Consider the following 19,303-nt stretch of genomic DNA (forward strand, 5'->3'; position numbering starts at 1 on the left):
ATCGATCTGTTATAGCTATCAGTATGACCAACATGAAGTGAGGATGTCCCTTATCATTTTCTTCAGTTCATTATATATTTTTGGGAATGTGCAGTATGGAAGAAGAAATGTTAATTGCTGTACAACCTATGTAATTGTGCATATCTTGTAACGACAAGAGTTATTGATATTATAATCCATGAGGTGATGTTAAGTTGGCAATTTTGTTTACTGTATTAAAAATGGTCACCGTGGTGTTTGTAAATGTAACCAATGTTTTGTGTGATTCATACAATTACTGAATTAAATGAAGATAGATTTTTTGAAAACACGAAATATAATTAATAAACATACCATAAATTTCCTCCTACTTTTTGGTGAGTAAAAGTAGTGAGATATTTCTAAGCTCTGTGTTGTGTTCTGTGTGGTTATAACAAGGGTAATTTTCTTTACGAAACAACGCGGAGATAAATATACTGAGCAGTGTAGTGTGGGCAGTGGCGTATTTGTGTAAATACCAACTAATAGAATGTGATGCATTACTATACGGTCACAATAGTAGAAGCTTAAACAATTACGAACTTGAAATTGTCATTGACAGCATTATCTGCTGGGCATGACAGTAATGAAATGTTGTTTTCATTATTTTATTGGCAAAATTAATTATATTAGTTCGAAGGAATTTAGTATCCTAGCACTTTTGTGAAAAACATGGATATACTGGAATTTTAGTCCTGTGAAGTATCAGGATCTAAATAGAGCTTTGTTCTGAAACAAATATTGCAGTATTGTCAGTGTTCATTACACATAATTTATTTTTACTTATTAAATGCTTATGAAATGCACAGTATATAATTTTGGTGTTTTATAAACGAATACGGCCCACGATTCCTTGATGAGATTATAAATAATGCAGTGACATCTTTCAAAGTTTAGGTTACTCAGCTTTTGGAATCCAGGGGGAGGTTAAGTACATCTTTTAATCAGAATTCTCACACTGAGGTTATGGTGAAGAAAGTAGTTCTTGGTAGCAACAGGATGGATTTACTTTATCGAATATTATTGTGGACACTAGATTGGAAATATGGTAAGTTTGACATTTAGGACTGTTTCGACAGGTGAACTGTCATATTTATCTTTATATGCCCGACTAATTCAATAATGTAAATGAAAATTAGTTTTCGTTTAACTTATTTATTATGTGTACAGACTCCTTAGGATATTCACAAAATATGTTCTTAGATACTGTAAAACACGTGCAATTATTTTTATGATGGAGGGCGTAAAACTGGTCGACTCGGCTAGTAAAGTTGATTGTTTAAAGACTGGAAGATGGTGTGAACAGTGATTGATTACAGACTGAAAGATGGTGTGAACATGGAAGGACTTATCTCCATGCCTCTGCATGGAGTGCTGGTTGTTTACAATAAAGAAATTCACCTTTAATATGCTTTCAGAATGTGTGATGTCTAAAGGATAAAAAGTGTGGACTGAATAGGACAATGAGTTAGCAAGTCCATATTCACCTTTACTGCATCCTATTAATTGATTTCAAAGGCCTTCAGTACTTAGAATTGTAAAAAAAGATATAGTACCGGGCAAAACTTTAAATCACCCTCTTGTAGAATCATTTTTGGTACAACTGCTAGGGTATTCGTATGCTAATTGCCTGTAGTGACAACCTAAAGGTAAACATTTTGAGACTTCTATTGTCAGTTTTTGTTTAGGGGTTATGCCACTATTTACGTTTCTCGAAATCCGAAATTTTAAATTTAATTTTACTTATTATAAAGCTAGCCTACAGATATTTTTCTTGTGCCAAACATGATTTTAACATGTGTCATAGTCCACCACTGTGGAGTAATGGTTATCATGTATGACCATGAAGCAAATGGTCCCAGTTCAAAATCCTGGTTGGGGCAAGTAACCTGGTTGAGCTTTTTTTTTCCGGGGTTTTCCCTCAATGTATTAAGAGCAAATGCTGTGTAACTTCCGTTGCTGGGCCCTGTACTCATTTTGCTGACATTCACCATATCACTCAGACGCTAGATAACCATTGCAGTTGATAAAGCAATCATAAAATAAACCAATTAAAAAATACATGTGTAATCAGTTTATGTAAAAAAAAAAAACACATTTACAATGATCATCTTGAACAAGATTTACAAACCACACTCATAATCTTGGCGTATTTTAATTTCGAAAATATAAGTTATTTGCTTTTCTTATTATTTTACGAAGGACGCAAATAGCCATAGTAGCTGACGCACCCTTTTTAAACCCCATTAAGTAACTTATTATTTTACTTTTCTTTCTGTCGAAAGAAAGTAATATAGGCCTGTTTACGTCTTCTAATGTTGAACACCAATTGTGTGGTTTCCTACTTAGTGGCTGAGCACAAAGAAAGAGGGACACAGTTGGTCCATTCACCCTGACTACCCCTCCCAGGCGACGGCTTTGTATTTCAGTCTGAAGGTGTAAAGCAGGCATATCAAGTTTTCTGCCACCAGTGAGGTACTGTGCAATGGGTGACACTGGTAGCATTGCAATAGAGGAGCTAGTTACACTCTGTGTTGTGTGGAGGCACAGCTGTTATCAGTTCCTCTTTTTATGTTCTCATTTTATTCTTTACTTTTGATATAACTAAATTGTTGAAATCAGGACTTCAGTTTTCAGATATGTAACTGTGTAGACTATTTTTCAAATTGGTGTCACTTATCTTTGCCCTATGTTGGTTTTTTTTAAGATTTTCATAACAAAATGCCTGTTCACACACATAGGTACTGTCAAACATTGCAATTATTCTTGCAGAATTTTGTTTTAGTTTGGGGAATTTCGACTCCTCAAGCATTTTGTAAAATTCTGTAATACTGTGTCTAGAGGTATTGTCGAACTTCTTACGAAGTCTTCGATCACAACTCATTTCAAGTACCTCCATTTGCAATGCTGCGTCCTGTATTAAAAAAAATAGCTGTTTGGGGTTTATAAAAAGAAGCATTTTCAAGTTTGCCCATACATTTATAACGAATTTCAAATTTGTTCTGTAAATGTTTTAGTACGTTAGTGTACTCCTCAAAGGAGGCATTTTAATTATTATTTAGTGATCTCAGTTTGGATAAATGTAACAGGTTACCACAATTTAAATTTTCTATTCACAAAGACGATTTCAGTTTGAATGCCCCCAATAGATCCCACATATCTGATATAAGCATGTTCTTCCCCTGAAGTCGAATATTTAGATTGTTTAAATGACCCATTAGATCTGTAAGGATGGAAAGACTAGCAATTCATTTTGGGTTTTCAATTTCTTTGGTGGATTTATTTTTTCCCCATAGAAATTCTACAATACTGTGTCTTAATTCAAAAAATCTTCACTGTATTTCACCATGACTTAACCACCGAACTTCAAAATAGTAAGATATGTCAGTATAATCTGCATCAAAAGAAATTAAATATTCTTTGAACTGTTGTTTGTTGAGGGTATTTGACCATATAGAATTTGTAATTTTTTATAACCATATCAATTACATCTTTCAGTGGCCAACTTATAGCACATAATGCTTCCTTATGAATAAGACATGCAACTGGACTGGAATGGTTTATATTTGCCGAATTAATTTATGATTTTTGCTGTACTGTGAGGCCCTTTGTTACTCCAACCATCATATGAGCAGCATCAATAACCACAAAACAAAGACATTCTAGTTATATATCTAGACACACATTTGGCGCTGGTGTCGTGTACAATTTTGAAACCTCTAGCGCAGATTCGCGCGACGCCATGTTTGGGGAGTACGAATGATTGTTTCTATAAAGCATTCGGAATTTATAAAATACCATTGGGTATATAGGCGTTTTCTTACCGGACATCCCCATTCACTGTAATGTAACTAAACTTATTTACGTATTTTCTAACGTATAATAAGTGAATCTAAATACTGTAACTAAGCATTGGTTTATATAAATGCATTGCTCATAAATAGATGTATTAGTTTATTTCCATTTCCTATGACCGAATACATGGAATATTTTTACTTATGTTATTTTGTATACGTTAGAAAAGACGTAAATAATTTATTTAAATTATATTACAAAGAAAGGGATGTTCTCTAAAAAATGCCTATATACTGAGTGGTATTTTACAAACACCTAACGCATTTTGTAATAATAATCCTCAGTGTTTTCAGAATCAGAGGCGATATGACTCTTCAGAACTTTCAACTGCAGACATTGATTCCAATTCCCTCATACTTTCATCACTCTCAATGAACAATATTGTGAAAATGTGATTGTATTCATTGCTGGCTTAGTTGTTAAATCATTAAGAAAATATGGTGTAATAAATCTAAAGACTGTATGTATGTGCCAAAATTCTGATAAAGGAATACATTTTCTCGGTTACAATCAAAATATTTCAAATCACCTGATGCACATGTCATTGCTATATGAATGCAAATACTAAACGCAGAGTAGGCTAGTTAGTTCAGTTTCAGACCTAGAGTTGCACTGATGGTATAGTAGCAAGCTACGGTGACATGAGGCATGCTACAGCCACCAGTAGGTATGGTATAAAGCATTGAATGGTGAGGGTGTTTGCGTATTGCTTGCCACAGTAATGATAATAAACATTTGTCTTTTACAATTAAGTAAAATACTGTAAGCTTATCAAAGGAAGCACAGAGTCAAGTTGAAATTGCGAAACAACTTGGAGTGAGCAGACATTGTATGCTAAAGACTATCAAATTATAAAAGCAATAATACTGTGGAAGATAAATACAGGATCGATGTGCAGTGCCACAGTTAAGGACAATATACAAGCTATTGGGGTCAGCTGCTCAGTATAGAACTTGCAGTATACTGTAGATCGCCATCTTCGAGACAAGTGGTGAAATCTGCTGTTACAGTTTTTTATATTTTTATTTGATTACTTTACAGCGCTTTATCAACTGCTATGGTTATCTATCGTCTGAGTGAGATGAAGATGATACTGCTAGCGAGATGAGTCCGGGGTCCAACACCGAAAGTTACCCAGCTTTTGCTCTTAATGTGTTGAGGAAAAATTTCGGAGAAAACCTCAGCCAGATAACTTATCCCAACCAGGATTATTCCACAGTGATGGATTGCTGTTGCAGTTAGCTAGCATTGCTGAGTGCTACAAATCATTGGGCACACTAAGTGGTGTAGAGAGAGGTTGCAGTGGATGGCAGAGGAATGGGAAGGGGGGGCAGTACTTTTTTTTTTTTCAGATAAATCATATCAGGTGTATTCAAACCACTCACGGAGTTCATTTGCAGAGTCATGAAAGGCAACTTCCGGCATGTCCTGTATGAGTGAAGGTGGCTCTCGTTTGGTGTGGGGGTACTTGAATGAGAAAGGAACAGAAAAACTGTGGCTTGTGGATGGTACTGTGAACACTAAATATTTGGAGATAATGAAAAGAAAAAAGCTTTCTGGCTGATGCAAAATCTGGCTTTATCAGCAAGATAATGCACCATGAAAGAAATCTAAGTAAAGCCTCTCATGGTTTTTTGAGCATAATGTTCCATTGCTGCCCTGGCCTGCTAGGTTTCCGGACCTAAATATCGAAAATGCGTGGAATCAAGTGGTGAGAATGCTATAGAACAAGAAAATATTTAAATATTAGGAAAGTTAAAGCTGGAACTGGATGCTGCATTGAGAGAGCTGGACAAAGGAAATTGTTTCTGAACATGTGTTCAGTCAGTGCTGGACAGAGTAAGGGAGTGTATAAAGTCAAAGTTTGTGCAACAAAGTATTGACTGTGACATTAAATATGTAGGATCCTTAGCATGCTTTTTTAAAGTAAAGTTTCTTCCCATTGGTTTTACAGACCCAGAAACAAAATTTGGGCCACCTGAATTTTCAAGTTCCAGTTACAAGATACTGCGCATGCTTAGTAAGCATTTTGTGTCTGAGTCTGTACACTCTTTCACACTGAAATTGGTCGCTGTTCAGAGACAAGTCTCACCTTGGAATAACTTGGGAATCATCGTGTATGCTGTGTTCACTTGCGTGCGTTTCTTTAATTTCAGTGTCATTTTACCCTCAATATGGCCAATGTAAAACGTGTATTTCATTCAAGAATGATACCGATATTCTATAACTTAATTGTGTACGGATGGTTAAAACACATGGTTTATAATCATAACATCAACTTTATTTGGAAACATACATTTTCTAAACACTTATTAATGATATTAATGAATTATGATTTCATAATTGGGAAATTACAATAGGTAAACAGGATAATTTTACACCAAGAACTCTAGTTACAGAACTGAAACTGCAGTGTTCTAAAAAAAAAAAGAAAGAAAAAAAAAAGAAAAGAAAAGATAATCTTCACCATCATATAATGAGTCGAGATAAAAATAAACATTTAATATGAAATAAAGAGCTTTTTTCCAAAAAATTAATAAATTATTAATAGTGGTTCCTTAAACCTTCCACTGCAACTATAGGGCATACAGTCATGGTCGATGGAAAAGCATGCATTCCATTCATACATGGTAGGCAATAGATCTACTGTGTATGAGTGGTAAAACACATGTCCCTTAGGTCATAGTGCTGGAGTTCGAATCCCAGTTACTTGAAAGAAATTTGTTTATTTTTTGTAGCCATATTATTTCAATGATTTTTAGTTCATAATCGAATAGTTAACATGGCTGGTTGTATCCAGATCTTACCATTAAATCAGTATGTGCGCGCACAATAATACAAAATGAATACTATTTAGTAGCCTAAGTTAATTTATCCTAGAAATAAATTCATTTCGGTGAAATGTGTACAATAAATAACATGTAAACCTAAAACATGGGAAGCTGTTCTGAACTATTTCCTTCCTTAGACATTCGATGTTGGCCTAATCATTGTTTTGTTATTCTATGAGATTAGCCATCATTTGTGTTTAAGTAGTAAATTGCATGACTAATTGTGTTGCCGCCATGAATTCAAGTCTCGAATAATGTAAAGAAATTCTTATATATTTTTTCTGTTTTTACTTGCATTCATCTGATGATATTTTGAAATATGGACGTTTCTATAAAATTAATATAGACCTAATGTTTATATATTACTATTGTATATAATATAAGTACAGAGTTGGAAATTTAACCCTGGACTGCTCACCCTTTTTTGGACTCATTACTGTTCACCTGGAGTATGTTGTCACCACATGACTTTTCTCTCCTTCCTCCACTCCAGGTAATTTAAACTTTTGTCGTTGAATAGCCCAAGCTATTATTAGATTATTAGACTAAACTACAGAAGAAAATGGGGTAATTTGGAATGATGAGTCACCCCAGGGAGCATTGCAGGGTTAAATTAAAACCAATAACACTGCAAGCTAATGCAGTAAAACCTGGATGTAGTGAAAACAGTTGTAGTGAACATTCAGCTATAATGAACCTGCTCTAAATCGTTGGTCCTGACCCGCATACATTAAACAATATATTAATATTTCCGTTTGTAGTGAACCCTCACTTCGGTTATAGTGAACCTAAGACCTGTAACTTCTAAGACCAAAATGACCAGAATGGTAATTTGTGAAGATCCTTTCTATATAAACTTCCAAGAATATGTTTAGAACAACATTTGAAACCTACTACCCTTTAAGTGCATTGAAAGACAAAGAAAGGATTTGTTCAGCTTCCTGGACAGCTTGAAACATGTAAAAGAGAATAGTGTATAAAGGAAGGATCAATTCTTACTCCTTTAAAAGAGATTATTAGAAGAATAGGAAGATAAAGCGCTTTTTTTTTTTTTTTGTAAAAGGGAGTAGATTGATGACCAAGGGGTAAGTACAAGAAGGATTATAGTTATCAACTCTCCCTTCTGCATCTTTCTAATAGTGAAACCTGGGAAATTCCAAGGCCGAGTACAGAGTAAGCATACCTCCCTAATTAGCGAGAGGGGGTGCGTAGTTGCTTTATGCAGGAACACATATTAAATGGATTAGTGGTCATTTATACTGTGCGCGTGTGTGTTGTGTTTCTTTTTTTTTTTTTTTTTAAGTATAGTCACGTCATTATTTCACTAACACTGTACAGTCAGCCTTGCAGAGAAATAATCATTAAGGAGTTACAGTACAACCTCTATTATCCGTGGTAATGAAGGGGGTGGCCTGAATGGTTAATCGAAAAAATTCGGATAATCCATACCATAAATATCTTTCGTGAATTTTGTGAAAAATACACTTTGGTAATTTCCTCTATGGCCTTTTATTTAACATTTATTTAGGTAGTGGATCACAAGTTCACTAATTTGTCTCATTATCAATGATTGGTATTAAGTGGCAAGAAAACTTCTTGTAATGGTTGTCTGTGGAAAGATATGAATAGTGGAGGTCTTGTGTTGTAGATTTACATACTTTATATACTCCAAACTCTTATTCTGTTGCGAGATGAGCCACATTTTCTCTTTTCACTAACCTCTCAATTATTTACATTCCCCCCCCCCCCCCAGATACTTGACACAACAAGATTTCTTTTGATACACGTAGAAGTCTTTTGTACAGAAGTTATACAGTACGACAATTCTAACAGTAGATTATACAGTATAAGAGAAAAGGCTTGTACTAACACAACTATAAAAAAGTAACATGCTGGACAATTGGTTCAATTGTTGTCTTAGAGAATGCCTTGACTTGTGCAACGCAGTACTTCAGGCACACAACTACTGGACAATTGAGCAGTGTAGAGCTATTTTGGAACACTAGGTTTGGATCAACTATTCATTTTTGGAACAGTTCCGAGACTGAAACTGTTCCAAAATAACTGTTCGTGTTATTTTTTACCCACCTCTACTGGCCAGTAACATATTGCATGTTCCAAAATAACTGTTGTGTTATTTCTTATCCACTTCTACTGACTAGTAACATACGGTATTACACTAGTCGGACTTCAGATGTATACAAACAATTGTTCTTTCTCTGACACATCGTAAACTAATAGGACATTAGAAGAACCAAATATTAATACTGTAATAGTAGTAATAATAATAATAATAATAATAATAATAATAATGAAGAATATGTTGTATTGTCTGCAACCTTGCAGTATGAGGAAATAGAATTGTCGTACTGTATAACTTCTGTATAAAAGTCTTCTACGTGTATCAAAAGAAATCATGTTGTGTCAAGTATCTGGAAAAAGAATTGTAAATAATTGAGTGGTTTGTGGAAAGAGAAAATGTGGCTCATCTCGCAACAGAATACGAGTTTGGAGTATATAAAGTATGTAAATGTACAACACGAGACCTTCACTATTCATATTTTTCCACAGGCAACCATTACAAGAAATTTTCTTGCCCCTTAAAACCCATTGTTGTTAATGAGACTTAAATTAGTGAACTTGTGATCACTTAAAAAAAAAAAAAAAGTTAAATAAAAGGCCATAGAGGAAATTACCAAAGTGTATTATTCACAAAATTTACGAAAAATGTTTATGGTACAGATTATCCAAATTTTTTTCTATTAATTGTTTAGCCCATCCCCTTCATTACCACGGATAACAGAGTTTGTACTGTAACTCCTTAATGATTACTTCTCTGCAAGACTGACTGTACAGTGTTAGTGAAATAATGACGTGTCTACACTAAAAAAAAAGCCGCACGTGCACACACACACACACACAACAAACACGCACATGTAATATTACAACTAATGTAATGGGGCATGTTGAAATATATTTTCTAAAATGTCACACACGAGTTTTTGTATAAATGGCCACAAATTAGTTGAGTAAATTACTGGTATCTGAAACCAAGCACAATCTATCTAAATGATGAACTCCCTGAACGGCTTGATTGTTTATTTCGGTTATAAACTATCTTTTCTTCATTACTTGTTTAGCTTATAAATGATCTTTTCTTGAAAGTATAGGTATAACAGAGAAAATTTTGAAATTTAATAAGTCCATGGGTGAAACCTTCAGTTCGAAAATCTACTTATATTTGTTTATATAAAATAATGGCTAGACCTGTCCTCTGTTATGGGAGTGAAACATGGACTCTCAGGAAAAGGAACAAAAGCAGACTTAACAGCATGTAAGATGAGATTCGTAGGCTGACCAGCTGGCTACACCAAATGGAACCAGAAAGTAAATGAAGATGTACTACAAGAACTTAATATATCACCAGTTCTAGATTACATCTACAGATATCAGCAGAACTAGAAGGAGAATGTCATGAGAAGGGAATCGTCTAGGTTCCCTAAGGCAATAATAAAATAATGTCCAAATGGAAAATGCTCTCTAGGACACCCCACGAAAAGATGGCATGAAAAAGAATCTAACAGTCTTTTTAGGATTGCTAATTAACATGATGATGATGATGAGGTTGGAATAGGACCATTCTGCATAGGAACACTGTATTTCCTTACGATGACTGCATTACTGGGCTTCATTTTAGACATTAACCCCATTCTGTAATATGTCAAATGGTTATGGCTTATAACAAACTCACAAACCATTATTCCCCAATCATTGACTCAGCATATTACTGAATCTCACATTTGAAGGATCCATGGAAAGTGCATGTTAAGTCACGTTTTGTTAGTTTTGTTTTCTGGTTCCATCTGCTAGCTCATAAAGTGGACTAACTTTTCTAGTAAATGAGAATAGCAGAAAGCCTGCAGTGTAACATTGTAAATTAAACTAAATGAGATGTTAATTCATAATGTCTTATGGGTTTGTTAAAGTTAAGAAGTGCTCCCCTGAAAAATTTAACTAAAACTACTTAGCATATTCTCTCCATGGACCCTTCATTTGAGTTAGGTAGTGACTCGAGTAGTAGAAAATTTGGATATTAAATTTTTACTGACTCTTGACATCCACAATTTCTTTTCACTTCACATATCTATTTGAAATATTTTCCGTGTTTCAAGCTACCATGCTTCTTTTTTCCTTTTCTTTCTTTAAATTACATTTATTGATGCTTAGAATTTCAAATATTCGTCTCGAAGCCTTTTCTGGAAAGCTGTTCTTATGCTTGTTTTATTTCAGGCACTTCATTTTCAAGACCAATTTTTAAATATATTTTGTTAAGTTTATGTTTCTACATGAGGTTTGACAATTTTATTTGTTGATCTCTTGTTTTCTATTTCATATAATTAAGACTTTTTCAAATCATTGGGAGCTTTTCTGTTGTAGGATTGTAATTAACGCAACATATTTGAGGAATCTCATTGTTACTTTATTTTGTAACATTACCAAAATTAATTCCATCTCCATTCTTTGTAATCACTTTTCATGGAGAGTGATTAAGGTACCTTAGAAACAGCTGTGACTAAGTTGAGCTTATACTGTTGTACAAAACATAAACATCTAATTTTTTAATATTTACATTTATATTAAGAATTCTTGTACTTTGCTTTTACATACTTAAAAACAATATTGCGCACGAAAATGAAAGAAAATTCTGCTTCTTTCAGAATTGAAATTGTCATTCTTTTTGCATGCACAAGTACTTTGCACATGTTTTCAACCTATGATAACCGTGGCTCATAATTGAAGTAGAAGCAGCCTTGTAAATGTTTGGAAAATATTTTTATGCTCGACCATGCTGAAATGTAGTAATTATACACCTGATAGCAGTCCTTTAATGCATGTCATTAAAGTACAGGTCTTCAGCCAATGACAACTCAGCTTACAGGTGTTCAGCCAATGACAAGTCAGCTTTGTACTGTTATAAAACCGCAAGTATCGATTATTCTCGGACATGCAATCGAAAGAGAATTAGCGAAAAGTCACGGAGGCTGAAATCCAATACTGTCGCAGAAGGTTATGTTCTGTTACTATAATAATTAGCGTTAATTGTAAATAATATTCAAATAAATTCAATTTGTCATCTCGTTTTTCAATGTCGAATTCAATACTCAAGGTTATATCAAGTTTAACAGGATTACATCAAGGTCAATGACGTTATTGTTCCTCGGAAAAAATAAATACTTTCGCGTCTGCGCACATCTCACAATTCACGACCTAGAACAAGGTCACTTCCGATCTTGTCAGATACAAATAAAATATATACATCTGAATAATTTCAAGTTAGAAATATGGTCGAGCATAAAAAGTCGTATGAAACTTGCGCTCATTTCATAAACATCCATACTTGCTTATATTTAATGAATTCTTGGTCTGTGGAGTCAATATTTGTGCTAAATATGTTTGAAATTGTTGACAAAATACAGAATGTGAAGCTATTTTTGAGATGTGTCGGTAGCATAGGCGAACCTTTTAGGATATGTATTGAGTTTGACCTGTTAGGAGAGAGTGTCTTGTTGAGGGATTTGGAAGAAGCCACTGTAATGTAAGTGGAATTAAGATTCTGACTGTTGCATTCGAGTACCCCCTCCCAGCTCTAACCTTGGCATTTTCTCTCTTATTTAGGTTTCATTGCAGTGTTGTGCTGTCATTGATTTCCTGAATGTAAATTCAGAACACTCATGAGATGTTTAAACTGAGCTGTCAGGAATTACGCCATGGCACACTCTTGCTGATCATAGTGGTCATTCTGATCGAACACTGGACAAGCAGAATGGTGCTTTACTACTTTGAAAAGAGTGGACAAATTTTTACAAAACACAGTAAGGATAGGACGACTTTGTGCACTTGAATTGAAAAGCAGCAGTTTTGCTAATTTCCTCTTTCGACATGTCAGTGGTTATCAGATTGATTATGCACTAATTCTTCACTTTGTAGTGAATAAAACTTGTTGGCAGCTAGAAATTGCTTTTTGTTGCAATTAAAATGTATACTGCACGTGCCTTCATTGTGGCAGATGTTTAAATAGGCTACATCGTTTTGATTCTACGAAATCAGAGCACCCATTGATGTCACAACAATTTCATGACCTCAATAGTAATTGATTTTATATTTCTCATGGACATGTGAGAAGAATGACTGGAGATAGGCTTCCAAAATTGATACCAAAAGGAAAGAAAGGAGGAAGTGAGAGTCCATTGAAGACATGGACGGAAGGGATTGTGAAAAGCATGATAGTAAGAGGTCTGCAAGAGGGAGATTGGGAGGAAAGAAACGAAAGGAGAAAAAAATTACTAATAATGGGTATGGGAAGATGTACTAATCATCATACACCTGTATGTATGTACAAAGAGTTCCTATACTGGTCTCAGATAGTAATATTCTGTTGGCTTAATGATGGCAGTCAGAGCACCCGTCCCGAGGAAGTTAAGCGGTAAAGGGTGGAGTGGGACCGGTCTGCATAGGGAAGTGTGTGATGACTTGTCTGTACACTGGCATATGACCACTCTCCACCCACCCACAAATATAGTTAGGTAGATGTTGGAGTGAGCCCAGTCTGTATAGGAACTCTATGTATGTATGTGTATTTCTCATAGAATTTTTATTCTTCTTGGAAATTATTCTTATAATCAACAGAGGGAAATTGTGAAAATAGATAATAAATCGGGCAAAACAAGGAAAGATGTCGATATATGCATTTAAAGGGGAAAACCCTCGAAATATGTACTTACGCAAAATAAAGCAGGCTTCATTCAAATGCAAAGACCATGCTCAGATAAGGTTCATTTTTACTTTCTCAGTATGCCAAATCATTAAAAATGTGGAACTGCATGAAGTTTTACACTTAGTTATGATGGAGCCATAATTTATCATGAGTTGCAGTTGATCAATGGGAACATGGAAATGAAATATCGAAGTGAGTGGATCTCGAATCTTTTTGGACCACAGCACATTTTTTTTTTGCCACGTGGAACATTGCAGGACATCCATAGGCATAGGACTCGTTTACTGAGCTGAGCATTCTCCATATATATCATGAACCCTAGTGAAGGGTATACAATAAACCACTGGAACTTTAGAGAAGGATCTCGATCACTTTCAAACTCTTGCGAAGCATATAAAAATCAATCAACACTAGTCTCAAATTTAATTTACTCTATACTGGAAGCAGTGAATGGCAAGTTGACTGTAACTTGAAGTTTGCTGCATAAGTCGCAATACTTTTTCTTAATATGGATAAGTTTTTAGTTAATCACCAGATATTAAGCAGACAAAGTGAAGAACATCATTGTGGAAACATTAAAGTGATTCATCCGAAAAAAATATCAATGCCAAAATACCTTCCAAAATAAAATCATCTTCTGGTACTGTGTGCAGATATTATTTGAACCATGGATTTCCGTACACTGAATCTGAAAATCATGAATTTTCTGAGTAAGTTGTATGTGGCAAAAAATTGAGTAGGTAATTATGGTTCCAAGCAAGATAAGAAAAGCTTGAAGACGAAAAATACAGTCGTGTAATAGGTAAAGATAAAATCTATTTCAGTCGTATAGGTTTGTTCCTACCCAGAAATATGCAGCCATGTTACACACTGTACTCTGAATAAAAATACGCCTATGTATATAATGGCTTAGGTACTCTTCATCTGCTTTGTAATTGTGTCATTTTTCACATTGCTTATTTATTAATATATTATGTGAACACTTTAAAATAATCGGAAATAATTGATGTCTTTTTTCCCCCCTTCTTCTTCTAATGGAAGGTTTGGAAGTTTCAGTCAGTTCACTTCCTGGCTATCCAGTACAGTACATTAATGTTTTTGCTATCTTGAAGATTTCTGTTTAGGCTTTATTTAATGTTTAATATGTATTTAATGTAATCTAATTGTATTTTACCAAGAACTTCATTAATAGTTGCTGGGAAATGGTTTAACTTCACAAGCCATATAGTATTTGAAATAGTTTATTTCATCAACTTGTCTTAGTAGGGAGAATTATATATGTCACATATGTTGTTTCTTAAGAATAAACGAGATACTGTGCGCGCGTGCGAGTGAGATAATTACACTGAACTAGAAACAGTTAAGGTTTTTTTTTTTTTTTTTTTTTTTTTTAACATTGTATAATCACTATTTCGAGGTGGTGTTTCCTCATTGTCCGAAGCCTAGTGAGGTCCAGCGCTGGACAGTGAGGGACACCACCTCCAAACTAGTCAGCCAGGTATTTTTTAAATATTAACACAGTAAAGAAGTTATTTTTAATCAGTAGAAACAGTTAGTTTGATAGGTGAATTATTACCTTCTGGTTTCAAGTATATCTACTGCAGATTTAATCTGTCAGCACAGATCAATTTCTTTTTCTACACAGAAATTATTCCTTTTGTTTTGTACACATTTATTACAGTATCTTGAATACTTGAAACTAATTACCATGCAAATATGAAGTGGAATTCCGTGTACTATTTCCTTTAAAACTAAATTCTAAGAAATATATAAATATATTCCTATCTTTGTAAAGCAATACAAAATAAGCATGTGGTAAGGAATAAGTGGTATAAAAGTACACACTCGCTAGCAAAGATGTGGTAAGTAATGTACATGCCCCTGTTTTTAGCGATGTTGAGAAAAGACTTTTAAATATCACACATTAAAATAGTTCAACATTTGTATACTTATAATGCAATTTTTGATGCCTTATGCTTGTGTTTCAGGAATGAACCATATTTATGAGAAAGTTAAGCCTTGTGCAGCCAGCCACACAGCCAATAATGATGGGTTAGGCTAACCATATAGATATCGCAACCACACCGACAAAACTAACAGGTATGATGAAATGTTTCAACATAGACTTTTAATTTGAAACTGTAGAAACATTGGAAATGTCTATTTTATGTTATAAATTTAAAACTAATACAAGTACTTAGATATAGAGTACATTGTTTTAAGGAAGCTGTTGATTTTTAATTTTCTGTAGAATTTTGTCAATCATAAATGTTCTTACTCATTGAAATATTCACTATCAGTGACAGCTGATAGTGCCAGAAGACAGAGTTTAATATGTTGTACATTTTGCAGGAGCATTTAGATAGACATATGATTTTCAGAAAGTAAAATATTTTGAATTGAAATTCTGTTGCAGTACATAAAGTACTTCATTTTTCTATTTTAAAATTCTTTCATTAATTATATATTTCACTTCCACCATTTATATATATATATATATATATATATATATATATATATATATATATATATATAGAGTGAAATAACCTTGCAGATTTCCAGTGCGAATAGCTCATGTTGTAACAAAAAAATTAAAGTTCATAGTTTTTTTTTTTTTCAGGAATTTTTTTTTTTCCCCAAATGTTTAACAATCCCTTATTCGTTAACTATTGCGAGTAGGATCGTGATTTTTGTCCATATTGATAGGAAATCTAATAAAGAATAATTTATCCCTCTGGCATACTTCAATAGCATGTACAGTTTTCTTGTAAATTTAACTTGGAAAACCCCTAAATTCAAGCCATTGCACAAAGCTTGCGACTGGCAATGTCTTGGCTGAGAGAGCAGCTTACTTACAGAGACTCGCCGAGTTCGTTGACCTCTTATCTGTATCACAAGTAGAGCATATTAGCAACGATGTTGCCGGACTGCTGAAACGTCAAACTTAATTTTCTAATTAATCATGCATTTAATCACAAAACATAATATAGGTCTTCTATTCATTTACCTGTACCCTATCATCCCTTTCAATCTGCAAGGCTATTTCACTTCCACCCTGTATATTATATGAAACTTCGAAGACTTGATGAGATTTCTTCAAATTAAAAAAAATATATATATATTTTTGGCATACCATCTTTCCATTTGTCTCTCCCTTTCTTGTAAGCCATTGGAACCATTTTTCTTCACATTCGATTTTTACAGCTGAGTTTCGGAAATAATGCATATAAAATCCAATTTTACTGAAAGTAGTGAGCACAACAATACAAAAACTGCTATTTATTGAAGAACAGCTATACTTTCTTCGCATTTTTTGTTTAATATTATGGCCTGTAAATGTTTTGAAAACATTTTGACTATAAAAGGCCATTGTGCACCGAACCTGCAGGAAGTCCAGAGAGAAAAAGATCAGCTGTAGTATTTTTTTTTTTTTTGTTATGTGTGGAATATTTTGTTTCGGAGAAATTAATTTTTTATAGAATTATACTTCCAGTCGAAATACATATAAACAAAAAATGTGGGATTTGCTCTACAAATTCGAAAAATTAATGCAATCCTTTTTATTTTCGAGCTTAAAGCAAGAGATGGATTAAGTTTGAAGTTCGTAATTTAAGAGAGGGAACAGACAGTGGCATAAATACTATGGGTTATACTTTCTAAAACAGAAAATTGTCTTAAAACAACAGTGATGATGATGTCCTCTTCCTACAACATAGCAACACCATTTGGCTAAAGAACTACCATAGTTCTTCTCTTTATAGCATAGGTTTGGATCTGGTAATCCAGAGCAACAAATGAAGGGTAATTTGTTTCTGTTTCGAATTGTGTGAATGGTTATGGGATTCAGTATGTCATAGTGGCTCTAAGTAATAGGGAGTATGAAAGAACACAATCGTGATTAGTTGTTAATTCACATAAACAGTGGATCTTGCTGCATTAAATATATAATTGTAAGGAATGTATCACTTTAAATTAAATTATTGATTTATTTTTTAATGTGGTTAATTAAAAAACATATTACATTTTTATAACCCCAATAGTGTTACTCTGAGATGGCAACTCTTTTGATAGGCTAAATCATGAGTTCGTAATAATAGTGTAATTTTCAAGATTGACTGACCGATTAGATTGGCTGTGGTACAGCAGTGTAGTGTCATTGCATCAGAAATAAATTTATTCGCAAAAGTTATAATGTTTATAGGGTTTTTTCAGAGTAATAAAATAATCTAAAGAAAGAACTATGTAATGTTCATAAACATCTACCATCTACTTGGAATTAGGCTATGGATCGATGAAAATAACGAAGAAACCATTAAAAATGGAAATTTTGTTTTCAACTCTAAAAAAAAAATAAATAAAATGTTTCAGTTTTCTAAATCTGTGCTTATTTTGACCCTATGACAATTTAAAGCATCTCAGGACAAATTGAAAATGACCAGCACGTGCGTGGAGTTGCAGCCCTTTAAACTGATACTCAGCTGTCATTCTGGTAGACTTTGTTCTTCATTCTAACTAATTTTACTTGTCATTCAGTTCATATTTCGTGCTGTTATGTAGTAGAAAAATGTATGTATTAGACCCATATAAGAAGGAAGGTTATCGATAGAATGTATATTCATGCTGTACTTTGATACTCGTTTTCTCAATTTTCCAATTTTCAACATTTTGTAACATTCAAAATGCTCTAATGAATGCAGTTTTTTTTCCAATCTCAATGAAATTTTGCACAGCAGTTTTTCTCCAATCTCCGTGAATTTTGCACAGAAGTCCACAAAACATGTGAAGTATATTGACACATGTGTTTTCTTCTTCTATTGAAAGTATTCAAATCACCATGTGTTGAGGATGTGATAAGTTTAAAAAAATTAAAAAATTAACAATTAAAATGGTAAATATTTTTTTTTCTCAAAAAGTAATTGGAAAAATATGAAAAGTATGTGTCATATTTTACATATATAATATATGTAAATTTTGAAAATTGGGACAATTGAATAGCCACCCAGAACAAGGTTATAACCAGCAAATACGAAATTCTTACAAAATGGAGAAAAACATATTTAGAGCAAAGTTGACAGTGAGACGTGTGCAGATTTTAATATGAGTACAAGCATGACACATAGCCCATCATTAACAACCATTATTCACGAGAAAGTCAGCTCATGAGAAATGAGGGTTACAACTTTGCTGTGGGCGGCTATTCAATTATAATTCAATACTAAAAGTAAATAATAATTATAAGTAAACTAATTGGAATATCAAAGTGAAAATTTGTGTGTTGCATGTTCACATTGTAAGAAATATGTGGTAAAAGTTTCAGACTAATTGGTATAAAAATGTAGAAGTTAGAAATTTCATAGATCCATAGCCTTAAATATTTGACTGGTGATGCTTTTTATAAAAATTGATGGCATTGGGATGTTTCAAAAGTTACTCATTTGTGCACCGAAACTTTTGATGATAATGAATTTGTAACAAACACTTGCTATATCGGACAACTCTGTCAGGATTTCTCATGATTGAGGTGTATTAACGAAACCACAAAGTTGTAGATAGTGCATTGTAATTATCTGAAATATCTGTAATTTTGAAATTCCTTTCTTTTATAATAATATTGAAAATGTTTTTGTTGTTTGTTTCTGTAATACACTGAACAGCAAAAGACGGACCACTATATAAAGTTTGAATGTAAGCAATGTAGAAATTCACTTAATTAATGCCCCTCCATTCCCAGAAGCTTTTCTGATGAAAGCAATGTCAGAGAACGGTTTATGATAAAAATTGTTTCTTTATACACATTCCAGATATTCTGTTCAATAATTGGTGT

General features: G+C 33.5%; 1 protein-coding gene across 15 annotated transcripts in view; it reads left to right on the plus strand.

Moving 5' to 3' along the window:
- Positions 1 to 19,303, plus strand: part of LOC138707703 (mucin-2-like) — a 153,079-nt gene that overhangs the window by 2,879 nt on the left and 130,897 nt on the right. For 13 of the 15 annotated variants that reach the window (XM_069837538.1, XM_069837539.1, XM_069837540.1 and 10 more), the window contains exon 2: positions 15,468 to 15,579. The gene's annotated coding sequence lies outside the window, so the exon portion shown is untranslated. Of the gene's footprint in view, positions 1 to 200; positions 357 to 15,467; positions 15,580 to 19,303 lie in introns of those variants that run through there. The other 2 variants (XM_069837529.1, XM_069837535.1) reach the window with 1 other exon arrangement.

Source organism: Periplaneta americana, chromosome 10 (genome assembly GCF_040183065.1).
Source record: "Periplaneta americana isolate PAMFEO1 chromosome 10, P.americana_PAMFEO1_priV1, whole genome shotgun sequence".
Taxonomy (NCBI): Eukaryota; Metazoa; Arthropoda; class Insecta; order Blattodea; family Blattidae; genus Periplaneta; species Periplaneta americana.